At 50.9% G+C, this 17613-nt stretch overlaps 7 non-coding genes across 7 annotated transcripts; all 7 read left to right on the top strand.

Annotated features, from left to right (window-relative positions):
• Positions 1–5458: 5458 nt before the first annotated feature.
• On the top strand, positions 5459–5531 carry TRNAR-CCU (transfer RNA arginine (anticodon CCU)). The gene has a single exon. It is a non-coding gene; the product is annotated as a tRNA-Arg (tRNA).
• Positions 5532–6175: 644 nt separating this feature from the next.
• On the top strand, positions 6176–6248 carry TRNAR-UCG (transfer RNA arginine (anticodon UCG)). The gene has a single exon. It is a non-coding gene; the product is annotated as a tRNA-Arg (tRNA).
• Positions 6249–7051: 803 nt separating this feature from the next.
• Positions 7052–7124, top strand: TRNAR-CCU (transfer RNA arginine (anticodon CCU)). The gene has a single exon. It is a non-coding gene; the product is annotated as a tRNA-Arg (tRNA).
• Positions 7125–7768: 644 nt separating this feature from the next.
• On the top strand, positions 7769–7841 carry TRNAR-UCG (transfer RNA arginine (anticodon UCG)). The gene has a single exon. It is a non-coding gene; the product is annotated as a tRNA-Arg (tRNA).
• An 803-nt stretch (positions 7842–8644) lies between these two features.
• TRNAR-CCU (transfer RNA arginine (anticodon CCU)) lies at positions 8645–8717 on the top strand. Its single transcript has one exon. It is a non-coding gene; the product is annotated as a tRNA-Arg (tRNA).
• A 1521-nt stretch (positions 8718–10238) lies between these two features.
• TRNAR-UCU (transfer RNA arginine (anticodon UCU)) lies at positions 10239–10311 on the top strand. The gene has a single exon. It is a non-coding gene; the product is annotated as a tRNA-Arg (tRNA).
• A 1141-nt stretch (positions 10312–11452) lies between these two features.
• TRNAR-CCU (transfer RNA arginine (anticodon CCU)) lies at positions 11453–11525 on the top strand. The gene has a single exon. It is a non-coding gene; the product is annotated as a tRNA-Arg (tRNA).
• The last annotated feature ends 6088 nt before the right edge of the window (positions 11526–17613 follow it).

Genomic DNA, 17613 nt, shown 5'->3' with positions numbered 1-17613 from the left:
TATTTATTAAAATATGAAACAAAATTAAAACATTAAAATAACAGTTTCATATTATGTACAATTTCATTTCCACATTACGATGTTTGGCTAACCTTAACAGATCTCTAATACAAAGGTTCTCCTAGCCGAACTAACATCCTACAAAACATTTGACTTGAAATTGTACATCCTAACGTTAAGGGCCAACGGCAAGGTCGTAACCGGTGTCAGATCCCTAAACCAGAAATACCCCCCTCACTTGTGAGAGGAGTGACCGCACAGAGGCGTACCTCAAGTGCATCTACCAATTTCCCTTTGTACTTGACGGGGGCCCCAATAAACTCGACGCCATTTAACGGTCGTTCGAGGACTCGTGTGAGGTGTCTAAAAGGTAGCGTAAACCCCCTCCCGCACCCCACACAACTTACCCATCTGCCGTCGCAGATGTCCTGGCCCCGGGAAATTCCCCAGGAGGGGCCGTAGCCCCTCCTATCCAGGAAGGGGCCTTGACCACCTTTCCTTTCCTTCCGGCGGCCTCTCCTTAGACAGGACCGCCTCCCCGTTGAGGGGCCAATTGGCCACCTCCCCCGCGCGCTCCCATCCGTAATGGGTGACGCCCCCTCATAGGGATCTTCGAATTACTGCTCACCGATCATGACCTTACCGCCACAGGCCGGATAGTTGACCGGCTATCCGGACCCCCCACAACACTCCTGCCTAAAGGTCATGTCATAAAGTCTTTAGCCAAGCTATCAGGTCTCCTATGAGTAACTCGTTCCCCATCCGGGACAAATGAACACCATCCCCCAAATACATACTGTCCCCTTTAATACAACCATGCGAAATAGAATGCAGTGTACTTGAACGGAACAATCTACTCACTTTATTATTAATTTTCCTTACTGAATGATTCAGAGCAGAAACAGAAATAGCCCCCCTCCACATTTTCCGTGGGATCATATGGGACCATGCAATTGTGCACCCTGGAACTCTTCTCGCCAACCAACTTACCGTGGAAAGCATCGCCTCAAGAAGAAGTCGTCTACCAGTGGTCACCAAATCATTGCCCCCAAGATGTACTATGACTACAGACGGCGGTGACCTCGTCCGCCCTAACAAACCCTCAAAAAATGATCGAAACTGGTCAATACAGAGCCCGCCCTTTCCGTAGAAGGACACACTGTACCCTTATTCCCCAGCCACGTGAATCATGTCACCTGCTTTGAATACGTCCGCGGCACGCCTCACGTATGAGTGGCCCACGACCCACACCTCCTTTTTCACAGCCGGTGATGTCTGACCGCTGGCCCCCCGGTGTCGGGTCGACTGCACAGTCCGCCCCGCCTCGTAGGCTTGCGCCACTGAAAACCAAACAAAAACAAGAAGCGTGAGTACATCATTACAGCTTCACAACATGTGCAACCGCACATACCTCTTATAACAGTTCGAGGACCAACGCCCCACACGTTTTACTTGTTCAACATTCAGACCCCTGGCTGTAGCCTCTGTAGCAGCCCCTATCCGAAAGGAATGGGTCCCAAACTCGCCGGGGTTCAAGCCCGCGGCCGAAATCGACATCGCAAGCACCCGCTGAAACTGAAACCTCGTCAGTGGGGTGGCGTCCGCGTGTCTTAACAAGGTCCCCCCCCATGCTGCCACCCTCTGCGCTAAATATTCCTCTACGCACACAACAGGGCACATGGAAGACCCGGGGATCCTCTGAATGATTACGCAGTCCCCGATTGCACCCTGATCGGATTTGGACCTGACAAACGAGACCGTCATCGTCTCCTCCCTGACCTGAATGTGTTCCCGGCACAGTCCCCCCATCGTATCCTGCTTGTTCTTTGCCACTAATTCGCTTACCCGCATAGCCCCATGGAATGCTAATGCAAATGCGGCTCGGAACAACACTGCTTCGTACTGGCATGAACATGTTACCGGTAGCACGGACAATAACAGGGTCAACCTATCCAGACCTATCGGGTGCCTATCGTCTACTCTGCGACCCTCAAGGCGTTGCCACCCACGTAGCGCTTTCTGCACAACGAAAGACGCTGTCGGGTCCTGGATCCCATGAGCCCTTGCCATAAAGGAAATGGCGGCCCGATGCCTCCGGGCCGTAGCTACTGACTTGCCTGCCTGATGTAAAGAGAGCAGGAATCTCACTACAAACTCTTCCTGACCCCAAAGCTCCCCCCCGGCAGTACCCAAAAAGGCCCAATAGGAACGGAACGCCCCTTCATATGCCTTCCTCGTCCTGGGTGCTAAACTCTCTCCCACGAGGTTTTGTAGTTCGGGCCACCGAGAGACCAGAGAGCTTCGGGAAAGGGTGCCGCCACCGGGTCCGCTGTGGGCAGAAAACCCCAGAAGGCCTGCATACGGAAACGAGAAAGCGCATCAGCCGCTTGGTTCATCATCCCCGGCACGTGTCGCGCCCTAAACAGTACATTCAGTTGCATGCATAACAACACAATTTCCTTGAGCAGTCTCAGAATCAATTTGCATTGTGCTGCCTGACTATTGATACACTCAACCACGGTCATGTTATCAGACCAGAACACCACAGAGTGATCCCTAAACCCTTCTGGCCATGTTTTCAAAGCCACCAGAATAGGGAACAGTTCGAGAAAAGCAATGTTACTCGTCAACCCGCACTCATGCCACCATGACGGCCATTTTTGAGCCGACCATTGTGTACCCAATATGGCGCCAAAAACCATACTCCCCGCCGAGTCTGTCCAAAGCCCCAACTCCTCGGAAGACACCGCTGGTTTGTTCCAGACAATTCGACCATTGAAATCCGCCAGGAATGCAATCCAAATGCGCATGTCCTGGCGAACCTCTGCCGAGAGTCTCGTGCGATGATGCCCTTCCTTCAAGCCGACCATGGATTGTGCAATCGAGCTTCAACTGACCCACCACCTGTTGCAATTGATGCAGGTTTACTTTCGTTGCACGAATACATGTCTCAAGGGATAACCTGAATTTTAACACTTTTTCCTTGGGTAATCGAAAACAACCTTCCACCGAGTCGAGCTCGATCCCCAGAAACTCGATCAAGGTCGAGGGACCCACAGTCTTACCTGGCGCCAATGGCACACCGAATTGATTCATTAGGACACAAAATTCATGTAAAACCTGTCCACACTCAGAATCCCCGGCTGCCCCCAAAAACAGAAAGTCATCGAGATAGTGCATAACATGTTGAAAACCTGTCTTCCTCGTGAATACCCACTGCAGAAAACAACTGAACTTCTCGAAATAGGCACATGAAATCGAGCATCCCATTGGCATACATCTATCCATGTAATAGCGACCCTGAAACTGAAAACCAAGGAGACGCTGATCGTCTGGGTGTACCGGGAGCAACCGGAACGCTGACTCGATGTCCGATTTGGCCATCAGCGTACCGGGCCCCAGGCGATTCAACATGGCAACGGCCTCATCGAAAGATGCGTACCACACCGAACACACTTCCGGGTCTATTGCGTCATTCACGGAAAGACCACGTGGGGCTTACAAATTATGTATCAGCCGAAACTCACCCGGGTCCTTCTTGGGGACCACCCCTAGAGGAGAACACACAAAGTTAGCAACCGGTGGCAAATCGAATGGACCGGCGACACGACCTCGAGTCACCTCTTTCCCAATCTTTACCTGCACCACCGCCGTGTGCTGTAAGACCGACATTTGATTCTTACAGTTTGGTACCCCCTGAAAATCCCCCACTGGGATGCGGAAACCATATGAAAACCCGTTCCGTAACACCCCAGCGGAAGCATGATCCGGGTATTCGCTGAGCCAAGGAATCATTGCCATGGTATCAATCGGGGTCGGTAAAGGCGCCCCTCGGACTATATTAGACCTGTTTGGCGCCTCCCTTACCACCGTTATCACCCGTTTTGGCTCTGCACATGGACTCAGGATGGGATGGCTGCCCGCACCCCCCACACTCATGTCTGAATTTGCATGACCCCTGGGGCCTAGTACATTTGCCTCTGTTAAAATTCCAACAGATCCCCCTTTTACCTGTGTTGCCACTCGGCTTCGAGTGGTACTCGTTACCTGCACCCGTCCGAAAGGGTGTCCCAGAGTTTTGGCGGGAGGATTCCCCCCCGTTACTCCCTACCAATGGCACCTTCAACATCCCTGTACTCTCCATTTTTTGCCAAGACACGGAGTCGTAACAATCCCAAGACAACAATGGGTTGTGTTCTTTAGCTTTTCTAAACAGATTGTCATAGCAGAACCACTGATTGCCCCCATATGCCACAGAATACTCCATAATACGCGACTGATAAATGGGTAACTCGGTCAACAACTCGGGCCTGCGCTCACCCATGATGGAAGTAAAAATGCCCCACGCTCTGCCCCAAGTACCAATGGTCTCGTCGACCTTAAAGGCGGCCATTTTTGCGCGCCAAACACTCGGATGCATGAGCTCCTTTTGACTCTTCACATGCTCGATCTCGTAATGGTCGGTAAGCAATGAAAACATGTTTACATATTTATCCGCCCAAATCAATTCCTTGATTTCTTGTGGGACGTGCTGGGCAATCTTCTCCTTTCGAGAAGGTACAGACCCCTCCCCCGCAATCGGCAATGTCCGCTTACCTGAAGTAGACCCCGCGCTTGTCGCCGAACTTGGGCCTGCTGTACTTCCAGCCGCCGGAACCTGTGGGGGAACAGAAGATGGCGCCTTCGCAGCCTCCCTAGATTCCGGCAGTTGCCTCATTACTGCCCGGGCGTCGTCAGCCGTGGCGCCCTCGCTATCGTTTCCCAACCACGCTGCCAATTGTGCCGCTAACTCGGGGGGCATATCCTCCCTGTTCACGGGGGTGACCACCACAGGGATTGGATTCCCCTCTTTCGGCACCGGGGTTGGCTCCTCTCGTAGGGTTTCGGGAACCGGGGTCTCTCCCCCAAGTGCTCCCCTTCTGGGCCTCTTGCTTTTTCCACCGGGGATTGTTCCCTGCAAAGGCCGTTTCGGTCCTCCCTCCCCGTCCTTAGCCTCAACCTTTTTCTTCAGATCGGCTATCTCCTTCATGAGCATGCGGAGCATCTCCTCGGTACCGACCCGCTTTCCGACTTTCTTGGGCATTCTCAGACGGGATATCTGTAAGACAAAAGAAAGATTACAACGCTCAAAATTGGCTCTTCGTTCCGTCTCGAGCTCACGTGCAGCGGGGAGGTGCAGCTTCAGAGCACAGGAACAAGAGGATGCTTTCTTGGCTTCGGCTCCTGTTATCCGTCTTCAGGGTGGGCGTGAACCCGCCCCCGCCTGCCTCCGAGGGCGTGGCCGGCCGCGTCGGTGTCTAGGCCAGCCCACTCTAGGGCGGGAAAAAGGCGCGCCCCGGCTACGCCGCTTCGGGCATACCAGCCGAGACTCGCCTCCCGCCCAAGATGGCTTCCCGGGGGGATCGAGGTACTCCACCATACGTTCGGGGGGACCGAATGGTCGCCCCTTTCCATCTGTGCCTCAGTGGCCTAATGGATAAGGCACTGGCCTCCTAAGCCAGGGATTGTGGGTTTGAGTCCCATCTGAGGTGAAAACCAATATCCACTCTTACTTTTCCAGAAAAATTGATATATATATTACATGCTTCCGCTCAGAAGCTTATGTGGTATTAGGAACTTTGAAATGGTACCATTTTACTTCTGTACTCTTCAGAGTCATGTTGGTGTTCTGAAACTACAAAGTAGATTTTTAAACACCTAACTTTGTCAGATGCAACTTTGACCCGGCAGAAGATATTCCTTTGGAAAAAATGATTTGAATTGGATTGGTGTAACTGTTGTTTCTAGAGGTGGTGACAGGCTTTCAGCTACTTGAATAGGGCAAGTCAGGATTCATGAAACGTATACAACCTTTGAGCGTGTGTAAATTGGCATATCCAGAAAGGAGCAGTTTTTACTACTGTCAAAACAGTTTCTCTCCAACTCTTGAAATATCCAGAGCTATGTAAAGCGTACAACTGAGCTTTATTCTCATGAAGAAAGAGGTTTAAATGCAAAAAAGAAAACAAAAGCTTATCGTACTGGTGACATTTTCATTATATAGATTCCAAAAGAGTGCTTTAATTGAAAGGAGCTGAAAACACACAATGGGATGTAAACCTAAATAACTATCAATATCATATTTTCCATCCTTGCATACCACCTACATTAGAAAAATAAGTACAGCAGGACATATGACCGCGTGGCCTAATGGATAAGGCGTCTGACTTCGGATCAGAAGATTGAGGGTTCGAGTCCCTTCGTGGTCGGTTTTTGCCAATGGTCACACAACTCAGATTTCCATTCAGAATGGAAGCAGGCTCTTCCAATACTCTTATAGCCATCATGTTCTCATTCCTAATTATTCATGAAGTGGAGTACATACTGCACAGTCATTTAGATTGCATCTTCAGCCTAAAATCTTGTTCATGTTAGTGGCATTAAGAAGTGCTTCTAAGTACACGCACGGAATATGTAATAGGGTTGCAGAATTTTGACTTGACAGAATGGGTTTTTAGCTTAAGGGTGTGTAGATGAAATGCAAGGTGTGTAAGTATGTGTTCATGGAGTGCTTCAAGTGTAAAATCTGTATGATTTGTGCAGTTAAAGTGCTAATTTTGCCTACGAGAAAGCGAAGTACTACAGAAGAATTATAAAGGATTGGCACATTGGCTGCCTTTGCTGATGACACAGTTGGCTAATTTGTGAAGCATTGGTCTATTAAGTTGCAGAGTGTGGTTGAACTTGGTTAGGAGAATTGGTGCCTGTTTCTGTGTCCTGCTGAAGACAAGGACGGCTTGATACCACTGTCAAAGCCCAGTTTATTGAGAAACGCATCAAGGAAAGAAGAACTGTTGAGTCGAGGGTGGTTCTCCTCCAATTTCTCTCTACTTGCTCGAAATGCAGAGAGTCCATTATAGCACAGAACAGAGTGTTAAAGTCGGGGATGGAAGAGGATGAAAATGGGAAGTTTACTTATGGAGAGAACTGAGGAATGTCCTGTGTGCAGAAACCAGTGTTTGACGATTGAATACATTTAAATAATGCCTCTAGACTGCAAGTGTTTAACTGTGCCTCAGTGGCCTAATGGATAAGGCACTGGCCTCCTAAGCCAGTGATTGTGGGTTCGAGTCCCATCTGAGGTGAAAACCAATATCCACTCTTACTTTTCCAGAAAAATTGATATATTTATTACATGCTTCCGCTCAGAAGCTTATGTGGTATTAGGAACTTTGAAATGGTACCATTTTACTTCTGTACTCTTCAGAGTCATGTTGGTGTTCTGAAACTACAAAGTAGATTTTTAAACACCTATCTTTGTCAGATGCAACTTTGACCCGGCAGAAGATATTCCTTTGGAAAAAATTATTTGAATTGGATTGGTGTAACTGTTGTTTCTAGAGGTGGTGACAGGCTTTCAGCTACTTGAATAGGGCAAGTCAGGATTCATGAAATGTATGCAACCTTTGAGCGTGTGTAAATTGGCATATCCAGAAAGGAGCAGTTTTTACTACTGTCAAAACAGTTTCTCTCCACCTCTAGAAATATCCAGAGCTATGTAAAGCATACAACTGAGCTTTATTCTCATGAAGAAAGAGGTTTAAATGCAAAAAAGAAAACAAAAGCTTATCGTACTGGTGACATTTTCATTATATAGATTCCAAAAGAGTGCTTTAATTGAAAGGAGCTGAAAACACACAATGGGATGTAAACCTAAATAACTATCAATATCATATTTCCCATCCTTGCATACCACCTACATTATAAAAATAAGCACAGCAGGACATATGACCGCGTGGCCTAATGGATAAGGCGTCTGACTTCGGATAAGAAGATTGAGGGTTCGAGTCCCTTCGTGGTCGGTTTTTGCCAATGGTCACACAACTCAGATTTCCATTCAGAATGGAAGCAGGCTCTTCCAATACTCTTATAGCCATCATGTTCTCATTCCTAATTATTCATGAAGTGGAGTACCTACTGCACAGTCATTTAGATTGCATCTTCAGCCTAAAATCTTGTTCATGTTAGTGGCATTAAGAAGTGCTCCTATGTACACGCACGGAATATGTAATAGGGTTGCAGAATTTTGACTTGACAGAATGGGTTTTTAGCTTAAGGGTGTGTAGATGAAATGCAAGGTGTTTAAGTATGTGTTCATGGAGTGCTTCAAGTGTAAAATCTGTATGATTTGTGCAGTTAAAGTTCTAATTTTGCCTACGAGAAAGAGAAGTACTACAGAAGAATTATAAAGGATTGGCACATTGGCTGCCTTTGCTGATGACACAGTTGGCTAATTTGTGAAGCATTGGTCTATTAAGTTGCAGAGTGTGGTTGAACTTGGTTAGGAGACTTGGTGCCTGTTTCTGTGTCCTGCTGAAGACAAGGACGGCTTGATACCACTGTCAAAGCCCAGTTTATTGAGAAAAGCATCCAGGAAAGAAGAAGTGTTGAGTCGAAAGTGGTTCTCCTCCAATTTCTCTCCACTTGCGCGAAATGCAGAGCCTCCATTATAGCACAGACCAGAGTGTTAAAGTCGGGGATGGAAGAGGATGAAAATGGGAAGTTTACTTATGGAGAGAACTGAGAAATGTCCTGTGTGCAGACACCAGTGTTTGACGTTTGAATACATTTAAATATTGCCTCTAGACTGCAAGTGTTTATCTGTGCCTCAGTGGCCTAATGGCTAAGGCACTGGCCTCCTAAGCCAGGGATTGTGGGTTCGAGTCCCATCTGAGGTGAAAACCAATATCCACTCTTACTTTTCCAGAAAAATTGATATATTTATTACATGCTTCCGCTCAGAAGCTTATGAGGTAATAGGAACTTTGAAATGGTACAATTTTACTTCTGTACTCTTCAGCGTCATGTTGGTGTTCTGTAACTACAAAGTAGATTTTTAAACACCTATCTTTGTCGGATACAACTTTGACCCGTCAGAAGATATTCCTTTGGAAAAAATGATTTGAATTCGATTGGTGTAACTGTTGTTTCTAGAGGTGGTGACAGGCTTTCAGCTACTTGAATAGGGCAAGTCAGGATTCATGAAACGTATACAACCGTTGAGCGTGTGTAAATTGGCATATCCAGAAAGGAGCAGTTTGTACTACTGTCAAAACAGTTTCTCTCCACTTCTGGAAATATCCAGAGCTATGTAAAGCATACAACTGAGCTTTAATCTCATGAAGAAAGAGGTTTAAATGCAAAAAAGAAAACAAAAGCTTATCGTACTGGTGACATTCTCATTATATAGATTCCAAAAGAGTGCTTTAATTGAAAGGAGCTGAAAAAACACAATGGGATGTAAACCTAAATAACTATCAATATCATATTTCCCATCCTTGCATACCACCTACATTATAAAAATAAGCACAGCAGGACATATGACCCCGTGGCCTAATGGATAAGGTGTCTGACTTTGGATCAGAAGATTGAGGGTTCGAGTCCCTTCGTGGTCGGTTTTTGCCAATGGTCACACAACTCAGCTTTCCATTCAGAATGGAAGCAGGCTCTTCCAATACTCTTATAGCCATCATGTTCTCATTCCTAATTATTCATGAAGTGGAGTACATACTGCACAGTCATTTAGATTGCATCTTCAGCCTAAAATCTTGTCCATGTTAGTGGCATTAAGAAGTGCTTCTATGTATACGCACTGAATATGTAATAGGGTTGCAGAATTTTGACTTGACAGAATGGGTTTTTAGCTTAAGGGTGTGTAGATGAAATGCAAGGTGTGTACGTATGTGTTCATGGAGTGCTTCAAGTGTAAAAATCTGTATGATTTGTACAGTTAAAGTGCTAATTTTGCCTACGAGAAAGAAAAGTACTACAGAAGAATTATAAAGGTTTTGCACATTGGCTACCTTTGCTGATGACACAGTTGGCTAATTTGTAAAGCATTGGTCTATTAAGTTGCAGAGTGTGGTTGAACTTGGTTAGCAGACTTGGTGCCTGTTTCTGTGTCCTGCTGAAGACAAGGACGGCTTGATACCACTGTCAAAGCCCAGTTTATTGAGAAAAGCATCCAGGAAAGAAGAAGTGTTGAGTCGAAAGTGGTTCTCCTCCAATTTCTCTCCACTTGCGCGAAATGCAGAGCCTCCATTATAGCACAGAACAGAGTGTTAAAGTCGGGGATGGAAGAGGATGAAAATGGGAAGTTTACTTATGGAGAGAACTGAGAAATGTCCTGTGTGCAGACACCAGTGTTTGACGATTGAATACATTTAAATAATGCCTCTAGACTGCAAGTGTTCATCTGTGCCTCAGTGGCCTAATGGATAAGGCACTGGCCTTCTAAGCCAGGGATTGTGGGTTCGAGTTCCATCTGAGGTGAAAACCAATATCCACTATTACTTTTCTAGAAAAATGTATATATTTATTACATGCTTCCGCTCAGAAGCTTATGAGGTATTAGGAACTTTGAAATGGTACCATTTTACTTCTGTACTCTCCGGACTCATGTTGGTGTTCTGAAACTACAAAGTAGATTTTTAAACACCTATCTTTGTCAGATGCAACTTTGACCTGGCAGAAGATATTCCTTTGGAAAAAATGATTTGAATTGGGTTGGTGTAACTGTTGTTTCTAGAGGTGGTGACAGGCTTTCAGCTACTTGAATAGGGCAAGGCAGGATTCATGAAACGTATACAACCTTTGAGCGTATGTAAATTGGCATATCCAGAAAGGAGCAGTTTGTACTACTGTCAAAACAGTTTCTCTCCACTTCTGGAAATATCCAGAGCTATTTAAAGCATACAACTGAGCTTTAATCTCATAAAGAAAGTACTGCACAGTCATTTAGATTGCATCTTCAGCCTAAAATCTTGTTCATGTTAGTGGCATTAAGAAGTGCTTCTATGTACACGCATGGAATATGTAATAGGGTTGCAGAATTTTGACTTGACAGAATGGGTTTTTAGCTTAAGGGTGTGTAGATGAAATGCAAGGTGTGTAAGTATGTGTTCATGGAGTGCTTCAAGTGTAAAATCTGTATGATTTGTGCAGTTAAAGTGCTAATTTTGCCTACGAGAAAAAGAAGTACTACAGAAGAATTATAAAGGATTGGCACATTGGCTGCCTTTGCTGATGACACAGTTGGCTAATTTGTGAAGCATTGGTCTATTAAGTTGCGGAGTGTGGTTGAACTTGGTTAGGAGACTTGGTGCCTGTTTCTGTGTCCTGCTGAAGACAAGGACGGCTTGATACCACTGTCAAAGCCCAGTTTATTGAGAAAAGCATCCAGGAAAGAAGAAGTGTTGAGTCGAGAGTGGTTCTCCTCCAATTTCTCTCCACTTGCTCGAAATGCAGAGAGTCCATTATAGCACAGAACAGAGTGTTAAAGTCGGGGATGGAAGAGGATGAAAATGGGAAGTTTACTTATGGAGAGAACTGAGAAATGTCCTGTGTGCAGACTCCAGTGTTTGACGATTGAATGCATTTAAATAATGCCTCTAGACTGGAAGTGTTTATCTGTGCCTCAGTGGCCTAATGGATAAGGCGCTGGCCTCCTAAGCCAGGGATTGTGGGTTCGAGTCCCATCTGAGGTGAAAACCAATATCCACTCTTACTTTTCCAGAAAAATTGATATATTTATTACATGCTTCCGCTCAGAAGCTTATGTGGTATTAGGAACTTTGAAATGGTACCATTTTACTTCTGTACTCTTCAGAGTCATGTTGGTGTTCTGAAACTACAAAGTAGATTTTTAAACACCTATCTTTGTCAGATGCAACTTTGACCCGGCAGAAGATATTCCTTTGAAAAAATGATTTGAATTGGATTGGTGTAACTGTTGTTTCTAGAGGTGGTGACAGTCTTTCAGCTACTTGAATAGGGCAAGTCAGGATTCATGAAATGTATACAACCTTTGAGCGTGTGTAAGTTGGCATATCCAGAAAGGAGGAGTTTTTACTACTGTCAAAACAGTTTCTCTCCACCTCTAGAAATATCCAGAGCTATGTAAAGCATACAACTGAGCTTTATTCTCATGAAGAAAGAGGTTTAAATGCAAAAAAGAAAACAAAAGCTTATCGTACTGGTGACATTTTCATTACATAGATTCCAAAAGAGTGCTTTAATTGAAAGGAGCTGAAAACACACAATGGGATGTAAACCTAAATAACTCTAAATATCATATTTCCCATTCTTGCATACCACCTACATTATAAAAATAAGCACAGCAGGACATATGACCGCGTGGCCTAATGGATAAGGCGTCTGACTACGGATCAGAAGATTTAGGGTTCGAGTCCCTTCGTGGTCGGTTTTTGCCAATGGTCACACAACTCAGCTTTCCATTCAGAATGGAAGCAGGCTCTTCCAATACTCTTATAGCCATCATGTTCTCATTCCTAATTATTCATGAAGTGGAGTACATACTGCACAGTCATTTAGATTGCATCTTCAGCCTAAAATCTTGTCCATGTTAGTGGCATTAAGAAGTGCTTCTATGTACACCCACTGAATATGTAATAGGGTTGCAGAATTTTGACTTGACAGAATGGGTTTTTAGTTTAAGGGTGTGTAGATGAAATGCAAGGTGTGTAAGTATGTGTTCATGGAGTGCTTCAAGTGTAAAATCTGTATGATTTGTGCAGTTAAAGTGCTAATTTTGCCTACGAGAAAGAAAAGTACTACAGAAGAATTATAAAGGATTGGCACATTGGCTGCCTTTGCTGATGACACAGTTGGCTAATTTGTAAAGCATTGGTCTATTAAGTTGCAGAGTGTGGTTGAACTTGGTTTGGAGACTTGGTGCCTGTTTCTGTGTCCTGCTGAAGACAAGGACGGCTTGATACCACTGTCAAAGCCCAGTTTACTGAGAAAAGCATCCAGGAAAGAAGAAGTGTTGAGTCGAAAGTGGTTCTCCTCCAATTTCTCTCCACTTGCTCGAAATGCAGAGCCTCCATTATAGCACAGAACAGAGTGTTAAAGTCGGGGATGGAAGAGGATGAAAATGGGAAGTTTACTTATGGAGAGAACTGAGAAATGTCCTGTGTGCAGACGATTGAATACATTTAAATAATGCCTCTAGAATGCAAGTGTTTATCTGTCCCTCAGTGGCATAATGGATAAGGCACTGGCCTCCTAAGCCAGGGATTGTGGGTTCGAGTCCCATCTGAGATGAAAACCAATATCCACTCTTACTTTTCCAGAAAAATTTATATATTTATTACGGATGTACCATGTTACAACGCATACCATTACAACGCATTGCGCTGGGGGGCGCTCACGGTTCGATCCCCGGCGCCGGCGGCAGAAAAGCCCAGCACCATGTGACTCTGAGGAATAGCTGACGCCGCGGCTAGGGCGGCTGACTCGGAAATCTGGAGATCACGGTTCGATCCCCGGAGCCGGCGGCAGAAAAGCCCAGCACCATGTGACTCTGAGAAATAGCTGACGCCGCGGCTAGGGCGGCTGACTCGGAAATCTGGAGATCACGGTTCGATCCCCGGCGCCGGCGGCAGAAAAGCCCAGCACCATGTGACTCTGAGGAATAGCTGACGCCGCGGCTAGGGCGGCTGACTCGGAAATCTGGAGATCACGGTTCGATCCCCGGAGCCGGCGGCAGAAAAGCCCAGCACCATGTGACTCTGAGAAATAGCTGACGCCGCGGCTAGGGCGGCTGACTCGGAAATCTGGAGATCACGGTTCGATCCCCGGCGCCGGCGGCAGAAAAGCCCAGCACCATGTGACTCTGAGGAATAGCTGACGCTGCGGCTAGGGCGGCTGACTCGGAAATCTGGAGATCACGGTTCGATCCCCGGCGCCGGCGGCAGAAAAGCCCAGCACCATGTGACTCTGAGAAATAGCTGACGCCGCGGCTAGGGCGGCTGACTCGGAAATCTGGAGATCACGGTTCGATCCCCGGCGTCGGCGGCAGAAAAGCCCAGCACCATGTGACTCTGAGGAATAGCTGACGCCGCGGCTAGGGCGGCTGACTCGGAAATCTGGAGATCACGGTTCGATCCCCGGAGCCGGCGGCAGAAAAGCCCAGCACCATGTGACTCTGAGAAATAGCTGACGCCGCGGCTAGGGCGGCTGACTCGGAAATCTGGAGATCACGGTTCGATCCCCGGCGCCGGCGGCAGAAAAGCCCAGCACCATGTGACTCTGAGGAATAGCTGACGCCGCGGCTAGGGCGGCTGACTCGGAAATCTGGAGATCACGGTTCGATCCCCGGAGCCGGCGGCAGAAAAGCCCAGCACCATGTGACTCTGAGGAATAGCTGACGCCGCGGCTAGGGCGGCTGACTCGGAAATCTGGAGATCACGGTTCGATCCCCGGCGCCGGCGGCAGAAAAGCCCAGCACCATGTGACTCTGAGGAATAGCTGACGCCGCGGCTAGGGCGGCTGACTCCGAAATCTGGAGAGCACGGTTCGATCCCCGGCGCCGGCGGCAGAAAAGCCCAGCACCGTGTGACTCTGAGGAATAGCTGACGCCGCGGCTAGGGCGGCTGACTCTGAAATCTGGAGATCACGGTTCGATCCCCGGCGCCGGCGGCAGATTAGCCCAGCACCATGTGACTCTGGGCAATAGCTTGCTTAATCTTCCCGACGGCCCCTAGCGACCCTTACGGGTGATTGTGCGCTTTACAAATGTGGATTATTATTATTATTTGGCCCGATTCCGATCCGGTTCGTAAAAGCACATCCGCCCGAATCTGTCGGACGACCACGTACGCCCGGGGGAGGTCTGCCCGGGACCCGTGGAGCCCTTCCCGGGTACTTTGCAATGCAGTTGGCCTCCTGGAGATGGGTGCCCCGGACGCCCGGGGGAGGTCTGATCGGGACCCGTGGAGCCCTTCCCGGGTACTTTGCAATGCCGTTGGCCTCCTGGAGATGGGTGCCCCGGACGCCCGGGGGAGGTCTGCCCGGGACCCGTGGAGCCCTTCCCGGGTACTTTGCAATGCCGTTGGCCTCCTGGAGATGGGTGCCCCGGACGCCCGGGGGAGGTCTGCCCGGGACCCGTGGAGCCCTTCCCGGGTACTTTGCAATGCCGTTGGCCTCCTGGAGATGGGTGCCCCGGACGCCCGGGGGAGGTCTGCCCGGGACCCGTGGAGCCTTCCCGGGTACTTTGCCATGCCGTTGGCCTCCTGGAGAAGGGAGCCCCGGCTGCCTAGGTAGGTGTTTTCCAGGCACATCTGATCTGGTCCCCCCCCAGGCAGAGAACTGCAAGAAGTGTCTGGGCATACCTTGTCCTTAGTAATCCGGAGGAAGGCTACCCCTCTTTCTTGGAATCCGTGCGCCCCGAGTGACAGAGGGGACCCAAGGCGCGAAAGTACCCGAGCTCCTGGAGCCCTCGCTGGGATCCGGGAGGCAAATGGCACCTCATCGGGACTTCCAGGGAAGTTCGGCCATCTGGTCCCCCCCATAGGAAAGCATTGCAGGAGACCAGATGGCCGAGGCGATCCTGGAGACCAGATGCCCGAGGGGATCCGGGAGACCAGATGGCCGAGGGGATCCCGGAGACCAGATGGCCGAGGGGATCCCGGAGAACAGATGGCCGGGCACGAGAGTCAAGCCAGCCGGTGCCACTCTGCACCCCGACGAAAAAGGGAGCTGGCGCCAGGGAACGGCAAGGTGGGGACCGGAGGCCCAGGGCCGTGGCACCCGACCTGGGGCCCGGACGGGCCCCTGGACCCAGCCTAGGCTCCGATGCACGGAGACGCAGGGGACGCCTTCCCGGGCCCTCCGGACCACCGTCCCGGGCACCCTGCCACGCAGCAGGACTAAGGACAGAGCCCGGGAGGTGGAGGCCGCCCTCCCCGGGCCCTCGGGGGCCCCGGCCGGAGCTGCTGAACTCAGCCGAGCGAGGGGAGGCTCCCCGGGCTCGAAGGAACCCCCGTCCTGGTCCTTTGGCAGTGCGGCAGGCCGGGGGACCGGGCCCAGGGCCGTGGCACCCGACCCGGGGCCCGGCCAGGCCCCCCCGGACCCCATCCAGGGCTTCCTGCCACGCGGCAGGCCCAGGGACGGATCCGGGGCTGGGGGGGCATCCTGGCATGTCCAGCTGCCGGCTGAGGACGGCTAGGCCGAGGGGGGTCCCAGAATACCTTGTCCCTACCAATCCGGAGGAAAATTACCCTCCTTTCTCGTAATCCGTGCACGCGAGGTGACAGAGGGGACCCAGGGCGCAAACGTGCCCGACCTCCTGGAGCCCTCGCTGGGGTACGGGAGGCGAATGGCACCTCATCGGGACTTCCAGGGAAGTCCGGCCATCTAGTCGCCCCCATTGGAAAGCATTGTGGGGGACCAGATGGCCGAGGCGATCCTGGAGACCAGATGGCCGGGGACTGAAATGACGCCCAATCTGCCTGCCCCGGGCCTGTAGGGCTCGGGGGGCCACAGAGCTCGACGGCTCCGGGTCTCCGGGGCTGCAGGGCTGCAGGGCTCCGGGGCTGCTGGGCTCCAGGGCTCCAGGGCTCGGGGGCTGCAGGGCAGCAGGGCTCTGGGGCTCCGGGGCTGCTGGGCTCCGGGGTTGCAGGGCCCGGGACCCATGGAGCCCTTCCCGGGCTCTTCCCCACGCCGCGGGTCGGAGGAGGGAGCCCCGGACACCTGGGAGGTGTTGCCCGGGGCACATCCCATCTGGTCCCCGGCAGGGAACCACCAGCCCCGGGAGGGTGCCTGGGCATACCCTTGCACCTACTAATCCGGAGGAAAGTTACCCCCCTTTCTTGTAATCCGTGCACTCGAGGTGACAGAGGGGACCCAGGGCGCAAACGTGCCCGACCTCCTGGAGCCCTGGCTGGGATCCGGGAGGCAAATGGCACCCCATCTGGACTTCCAGGGAAGCCCGGCCATCTAGTCGGCCCCATAGGAAAGCTTTGCGGGCGACCAGATGGCCGAGGAGAGAGGGCCGACCAGATGGCGGGGACCGAAAGGACGCTAATCTGCCTGCCCCGAGAGCCTCCCTGGGCCCTGGTGGACCCTCCGTCCCCGGCGCCCGGACCGGCTTGCAGGACGGAGTGGTTCCCGCACCCCAGGGCCTGCCGGAGGGAACCCGAGCCCCGGGCCCGGTCCCAGGCCCGGCTCCCGAACCCTAGGCCAGGCCCGGGAGAGCCTCCCCTGGGCTGCAGGGCTACAGGGCTCAGGGGGGGGCTGCAGGGCTCCGTGGGCTGCAGGGCTTCGGGGCTGCCGGGCTCGGGGGCTCCAGGGCTGCCGGGCTCGGGGGCTCCAGGGCTACGGGGCTGCAGGGCTCCTCGGGGGGCTCCAGGGCTCACGGGCTCCGGAGCTGCAGGGCAGCAGGGCTGCAGGGCTCCGGGGCTCCGGGGGCTCCAGGGCTGCAGGATGGAGGGTTTTTCCCGCACCACCGGGCCCTGCCGGACGGGGCCCAAGCCCCGGGCCCGCTCCCGGTCCCTGCTTCTGAAACCCTAGCCAGGCCGGGGAGAGGCTCCCTTGGCTCGGATGAACGCCTGGAACCCCGGCCGGCTTGCAGGACGGGGAAGCTCCAGCAAACCCATGGCCGTCCGGACGGAGCTCAGGCCCCCAGGGCCCGCTCCCGGTCCCTGCTTCCGAAACCCTAGCCAGGCTGGGGAGAGCCTCCCTTGGCCCCGATGAACGCCCGGAACCTCGGCCGGCTTGCAGGACAGAGCTCAGGCCCCAGGTTCCAGGCCCCGGGCCCCGGGCCCCAGGCAC

This window comes from Lissotriton vulgaris, chromosome 5 (genome assembly GCF_964263255.1).
Source record: "Lissotriton vulgaris chromosome 5, aLisVul1.2, whole genome shotgun sequence".
Lineage (NCBI taxonomy): Eukaryota > Metazoa > Chordata > Amphibia > Caudata > Salamandridae > Lissotriton > Lissotriton vulgaris.
Note: the sequence above shows the minus strand (reverse complement) of the source record. Positions and strands in the feature narration are given on the sequence as shown.